The sequence below is a fragment of the Chionomys nivalis genome, chromosome 11 (genome assembly GCF_950005125.1).
Source record: "Chionomys nivalis chromosome 11, mChiNiv1.1, whole genome shotgun sequence".
NCBI lineage: Eukaryota > Metazoa > Chordata > Mammalia > Rodentia > Cricetidae > Chionomys > Chionomys nivalis.
In genome coordinates this window covers 36,038,612-36,046,306 of record NC_080096.1, presented here as the reverse complement: position 1 = coordinate 36,046,306, position 7,695 = coordinate 36,038,612, and positions in this window count along the sequence as shown.

The window sequence follows — 7,695 nt, the reverse complement described above, 5'->3', positions numbered from 1 at the left end:
GAGGTGAAAAACTGCCATAATCAACTAGAGATTACAAACAAAAAGGTAGAGGAAATGAATAAATCTATCAAAGATACCCAAGAAAACCAAGAGAAACAAGAAAAAGTAATCAAACAGGTAAGGGAAACGGTTCAAGACTTGAAGAATGAAGTGGAAGTAATAAAGAAAACACAAACTGAGGGAAGGATGGAGATGGAAAATTTGGATAAGCAAACAGGAACTACAGAGACAAGTACCACCAACAGATTACAAGAGATAGAAGAAAGAATCTCAGACACTGAAGATACCATAGAGAAAATAAACACTCTGATCAAAGAAAACAGCATAACCAACAAATTCTCATCACAAAACATTCAGGAAATCTGGGACACAATAAAAAGACCAAACCTAAGAATAATAGGGATAGAAGAAGGAGAAGAAGTACAGCTCAATGGTCCAGAAAATATACTTAATAAAATTATAGAAGAAAACTTTCCCAACCTTAAGAAAGATATTCCTTGGAAGGTCCAAGAAGCATACAGAACACTGAATCGACTGGATCAAAAAAAAACATCTCCTTGTCATATAATAATCAAAACACAAAACATACAGAATAAAGAAAGAATATTAAGAGCTGCAAAGGAAAAAGGTCAAGTTACCTATAAAGGTAAACCTATCAGACTTACACCTGATTTCTCTATGGAAACCATGAAAGCCAGAAGGTCCTGGATAGATGTGCTGCAGAAACTAAGAGACCATGGATGCAAGCCCAGACTACTATACCCAGCTAAGCTTTCGTTCACTATAAATGGAGAAAACAAAATTTTCCAGGATAAAAACAAATTTAAACAATACGTAGCCATAAATCCAGCCTTACAGAAAGTAATAGAAGGAAAATCACAAACCAAGGAGTCCAACAATGCCCACAATAACTCAGACATCTAATGACCCTTCACCAGCACAGCTTGAAGAAGGGAAACACACAAACTCTACTACCAAAAGAAAAGAAAAAAAGAAAGAAACGAAAAATGAGCGGAGTTAACAACCACTGGTCATTAATATCACTTAATATCAATGGACTCAACTCACCTATAAAGAGGCACAGGCTAAGAGATTGGATACGAAAACAGGATCCAACATTCTGCTGCTTACAAGAAACACACCTCAACCACAAAGACAGACATCTACTCAGAGTAAAGGGCTGGGAAAAGGTTTATCAAGCAAACAGACCTAAGAAACAAGCAGGTGTGGCCATACTAATTTCTAAAAAAGTTGACTTCAAACTAAAATCAATCAAAAGAGATGGAGAGGGACATTTTTTACTCATAACAGGAACAATTCACCAGGACGAAGTCTCAATCCTGAATATATATGCCCCTAATATAAAAGCACCCACTTATGTAAAAGAAACGTTACTAAAACTCAAGGCAGTCATCAAACCACACACACTAATAGTAGGAGATTTCAACACTCCTCTCTCACCAATGGACAGGTCAATCAGACAGAAACCTAACAGAGAAATAAGAGGATTAAGGGAGGTAATGAATCAAATGGACTTAACAGACATCTATAGAACATTCCACTCAAATAAGAAAGAATATACCTTCTTCTCTGCAGCTCATGGAACCTTCTCGAAAATAGACCGCATACTTGGTAACAAAGCAAACTTACACAGTTACAAAAAAATATCGGTAACCACCTGTGTCTTATCAGATCACCATGGATTAAAGTTAGAATTCAACAACAATGCTATCCCCAGAAAGCCTACGAACTCATGGAAACTGAACAGTCAACTACTGAACCACACCTGGATCAAGGAAGAAATAAAGAAAGAAATTAAAGTCTTTCTTGAATTCAATGAAAACGAAGACTCAACATACTCAAACCTATGGGACACTATGAAAGCAGTGCTAAGAGGAAAGTTCATAGCATTAAGTGCCCACTTAAAGAAAACGGAGAAAGCACACATTGGAGACTTAATAACCCACCTGAAAGCTTTAGAAAAAAAAGAAGCAGACTCACCTAGGAGAAGTAGAAGACTGGAAATAATCAAACTGAGGGCTAAAATTAACAAAATAGAAACACAGAAAACAATCCAAAGAATCAATGAAACAAAAAGCTGGTTCTTGGAGAAAATCAATAAGATTGATAAACCCCTATCCAAACTAATCAAACGGCAGAGAGAGAATACGCAAATTAACAAAATCAGAAATGAAAAGGGAGAGATAACCACAGACACAGAGGAAATTCAAAGAATCATTAGATCTTACTACAAAAACCTGTATGCCACAAAATTGGAAAATGTTAAAGAAATGGACACTTTTTTAGATAAGTACCATATACCAAAGTTAAACCAGGACCAGGTGAACAATCTAAATAGACCTGTTAGTCGCGAAGAATTAGAAGTAGTTATAAAAAACCTCCCCACCAAAAAAAGCCCAGGTCCAGACGGCTTCAATGCAGAATTCTACAAGAACTTCCAAGAAGACCTAATACCTATACTCCTTAATGTATTTCACAATATAGAAACAGAGAAGTCATTGCCAAATTCCTTTTATGAAGCTGCAGTTACTCTGATACCAAAACCACACAAAGACACAACCAAGAAAGAGAACTACAGGCCAATCTCACTCATGAACATCGATGCAAAAATACTCAATAAAATACTGGAAAACCGAATCCAAGAACACATTAGAAAAATTTTCCATTATGATCAAGTAGGCTTCATCCCAGAGATGCAGGGCTGGTTCAACATACGAAAATCTATCAATGTAATCCATCATATAAATAAACTGAAAGAAAAAAACCATATGATCATTTCATTAGATGCTGAAAAAGCATTTGACAAAATTCAACATCCCTTTATGATAAAGGTCTTAGAGAGATTAGGAATACAAGGGTCGTACCTAAGTATAATAAAAGCTCTTTATAGCAAGCCATCAGCTAACATCAAATTAAATGGAGAGAAACTCAAAGCTATTCCACTAAAATCAGGAACACGACAAGGTTGTCCACTCTCTCCATACCTCTTTAATATAGTGCTTGAAATTCTAGCAATAGCAATAAGACAACATAAGGGGTTCAAAGGGATTCAAATTGGAAAGGAAGAAGTTAAACTTTCATTATTTGCAGATGATATGACAGTGTACATAAGCGACCCCAAATACTCCAGCAAAGAACTCCTTCAGCTGATAAACACCTTTAGTAGCATTGCAGGATACAAGATCAGTTCCAAAAAATCAGTTGCCCTCCTATACACAAAGGATAAGGAAGCAGAGATGGAAATCAGAGAAGCATCACCCTTCACGATAGCCAGAAATAGCATAAAATATCTTGGGGTAACTCTAACCAAGGAAGTGAAGGATCTATTTGACAAGAACTTTAAGTCTATGATGAAAGAAACTGAGGAGGATACCAGAAAATGGAAGGATCTCCCTTGCTCTTGGATTGGGAGGATCAACATAGTAAAAATGACAATTCTACCAAGGGCAATTTATAGATTCAATGCAATCCCCATTAAAATCCCATCAAAATTCTTCACAGATCTTGAGAGGACAATAATCAACTTTATATGGAGAAACAAAAAACCCAGGATAGCCAAAACAATCTTATATAATAAAGGATCGTCTGGAGGCATTACCATCCCTGACCTCAAACTCTATTACAGAGCCTCAGTATTGAAAACAGCTTGGTATTGGCATAAAAACAGAGAAGTCGATCAATGGAACTGAGTAGAAGACCCTGATTTTAACCCACAAACATATGAACACCTAATTTTTGATAAAGGAGCTAAAAGTATTCAATGGAAAAAAGAGAGCATCTTCAACAAATGGTGCTGGCAGAACTGGTTGTCAACGTGTAGAAGAATGAAAATAGATCCATATCTATCACCATGCACAACAAGTCCAAATGGATTAAAGACCTCAATATTAGTCTGAACACACTGAATCTGATAGAAGAAAAAGTGGGAAGTACTCTACAACATATGGGTACAGGAGACCACTTCCTACGTTTATCCCCAGCAGCACAGACATTAAGGACAACATTGAATAAATGGGACCTCCTGAAACTGAGTAGCTTCTGTAAAGCAAAGGACACTGTCACTAAGACAAAAAGGCAACCCACTGACTGGGAGAAGATCTTCACCAACCCTGCAACAGACAAAGGTCTGATCTCCAAAATATATAAAGAACTCAAGAAACTAGACTTTAAAATGCTAATTAACCCAATAAAAAAATGGGGCACTGAACTGAACAGAGAATTCTCAGCAGAAGAAATTCAAATGGCCAAAAGACACTTAAGGTCATGCTCAACCTCCTTAGCGATAAGGGAAATGCAAATTAAAACAACTTTGAGATACCATCTTACACCTGTCAGAATGGCTAAAATCAAAAACACCAATGATAGCCTTTCCTGGAGAGGTTGTGGAGAAAGGGGCACACTCATTCATCGCGGGTGGGAATGCAAACTTGTGCAACCACTTTGGAAATCAGTGTGGCGATTTCTCAGGAAATTTGGGATCAACCTACCCCAAGATCCAGTAATACCACTATTGGGAATATACCCAAGAGATGCCCCATCAAATGACAAAAGTATCTGTTCAACTATGTTCATAGCAGCATTGTTTGTAATAGCCAAAACCTGGAAACAACCTAGATGCCCTTCAATGGAGGAATGAAGAAAGTGTGGAATATATACATATTAGAGTACTACTCAGCGGTAAAAAACAATGACTTCTCGAATTTTGCGTGCAAATGGATGGAAATAGAAAACACTATCCTGAGTGAGGTATCCCAGACCCAAAAAGAGGAACATGGGATGTACTCACTCATAATCGGTTTCTAGCCATAAATAAAGGACATTGAGCATATAATTTGTGATCCTAGAGAAGCTAAATAAGAAAGTGAACCCAAAGAAAATCGTATAGTCATCCGCCTGGAGAGGGGAAGTAGACAAGATTGCAGGGCAAAAACTGGGAACTTGCGGGTGAGGTGGCATGGGGCAAAGGGGAAATGGGATGAGAAACATGAGAAGGGGAGGATGGGAGGAGCTCGGGGGATTGGGATGGTTGGGGTATAGGAAGGGTGGATACGGGAGCAGCGAAGTATATATCCTAACTAAGGGAGCCATCTTACGGTTGACAAGAGACTTTACTCTAGAGGGGTTCGCAGGTGTCCAGGGAGATGTCCCCAGCTGTTACCTTGGGCAACTGAGGAGAGGGAACCTGAAATGACCCTATCCTATACTGATGAATATCTTACATATCACCTTAGAACCTTCATCTGGCGATGGATCGAGGTAGAGACAGAGACTCAGTTTGGAGCAACGATCCGAGCTCTTAAGGTCCAAATGAGGAGCAGAAGGAGGGAGAACATGAGCAAGGAAATCAGGACCACGAGGGATGCACCCACCCACTGTGACAGTGGAACTGATTTATTGGGAGCCCACCACGGCCAGCTGGTCTGGGACTGAATAAGCATGGGTTGAAACTGGACTCTCTGAGCATGGCGAACAATGAAGGCTGATGAGAAGCCAAGGACAATGGCACTAGGTTTCGATCCTAATACATGAACTGGCTTTGTGGGAGCTTAGCCTGTTTAGACGCTCACCTTCCTGGACGTAGATAGAAGACCTTCGTCTTCCCACAGGGCAGAGAATTTGGACTGCTCTTCAGTATTGAGAGGGAGGGGGAATGGTGTGGGGGGAGGAGAAGAGGAATGGGGATAGGGGGAGGGGAGTGGGGGGAGGGGGCAATCTTTGGGAGGAGGGGAGGGAAATGGTAAACAGGGAGCAGGTGGAAATTTTAATTAAAAAAAGAAAAAAAAATTATATACATATATATGCACGTGTGTGTGCTACATACATGTGATGCATGTGTCTGTTGTATGGTTTGTTTTTTTTTTGGTTTTTCGAGTTTTAAACTGAATTGAACTTGCTGTTTTAGTTAACTGTCTTGCCTGCACAGCCCAGACATGCTGTTATCTCTGCCCACACTGGAATGCTAGAGTTACAGATGTCTGTTGTGACACCAAGGTTTTATGTGGACACTGGCAACCTGAATTTAGATCCCTATGCTTAAGTATGAAACATTTCACTCACTGAGCCATCTGCCTAGCCCAAACTTTAGGCTGATTTAGGTTATATTGTTTGTCTCCTGGTACTCTCTCCTTGAGTCCCTCCCCACACATGATCCCATTCCCACTAAGGACAGAGGACTGAAATAGGTGAAAATTTAGGGGGAAATCTGGCAACTTCGTGCAGTGGAAACTTCCCAGAACCTGTAAGGCTGATCCTAGCAAAGACTCCTAATAACAGAGGATATGGAGCCTGAACACTCTTTTTAACCATGCCTGGTTCTCAGTGGTAAGACTGGAATACCAACCTAGCTATAAATTTGATGACTGACAACAGACCCTACTTTCAAGATGAGCTGGGACAAAGGTGGTCCAGAGTTGTGGGAGTGCCCCCCAAAAGACTGGTCTAACCTGAGGCCCCCATCACAAGAGGGAGGCCATGCCCAACACTGCCTAGGTAGAACCAAACATATCGTCAAAAAAGTCATGAGATGATTCCTAATATTTTTGCTATTCTCATAGTGTCTGTGCCTAGTTCTATGGCCATCAGAGAGGTTTCCTCTAGTTACTGATGGAAGCAGATGTTAAGACTCACAGCCAACAATAGGTAAAGCTCAGGAAACTTCACAGAAGATGCTGAGAAAGGGTTGTAGGAGTCAGAGGACTCCAAAACATCAAGAGAACTCAGCCCACAGAATCAACCAAGCAGGGCTCATAGGGGTTCACAGAGGTTGAAGCAGCATCCACAAAACCTACTTGAGTCTTCACCAGACCCTCTTCAGACATGTTGCGGTTCTTTAGTTTGGAGATTTTGTTAGACTTCTAACAAAAGGAGTAGAGATATCTCTCAATCTTTTGCCTGCTCATTAGACCCTTTTTCCTTCTACTGGTTAGCCACATCCTGCCTTGATACAAAGGTATTTGCCTAACTTTATTGCATCTATTATGCTGAGTACTGTTGCTATCACTGGGAGGCCTGCTCTTTTCTGAAGGGAAATGAAGGAGCAGTAGATCTCATGGAAACAGGAGGTGGAGGTATTGGGAAGAGATGAAGGAGAAGAAGGAGAGAGATATGCATTTGGGATGTATTATATGAGAGCAAAATCAATAAATAAAAGTTTGTGAATTGTAAAAAAATAAAAAAAGAAAAATCAGATAAAGAACTGCATGTTTTATAATTGCTGATAGTTTATAGCCTTCATTTTATAAATATTGGGGCTTTAACTGGTAACAGTGTTGATACCTCACACACTGTACCAGTTCTTACCACATGGTTACAAAAACCCTCCCAGGTAGTTTCATCAAACATTCTAGAGAGCTTCTGTATACTGAGCTTTTGCAAGAACTGTATATTTTTTTAAAATTTGATCTCTGACAGTTTACAGTAAAATTTTAAAGGGTACAAATAGACATTTCATCTTTAATAGTTTTCTCCTTTAAAACCATGAAAAATCCCTTAAGGAACAGACAAGCAACATTTATAAACTTTTGTTCATGAATGTTACACATTTAAAACATTCTCTAACCCTTGTCTGTAGCTAAAAGTGCTGCCTTTACTGTACAAGCATAGTTTACATATGGACATAGATGAGAGTATAGAACTTCTATCCAAAAAGAAAAATTTCTATAATAAATTCCTATA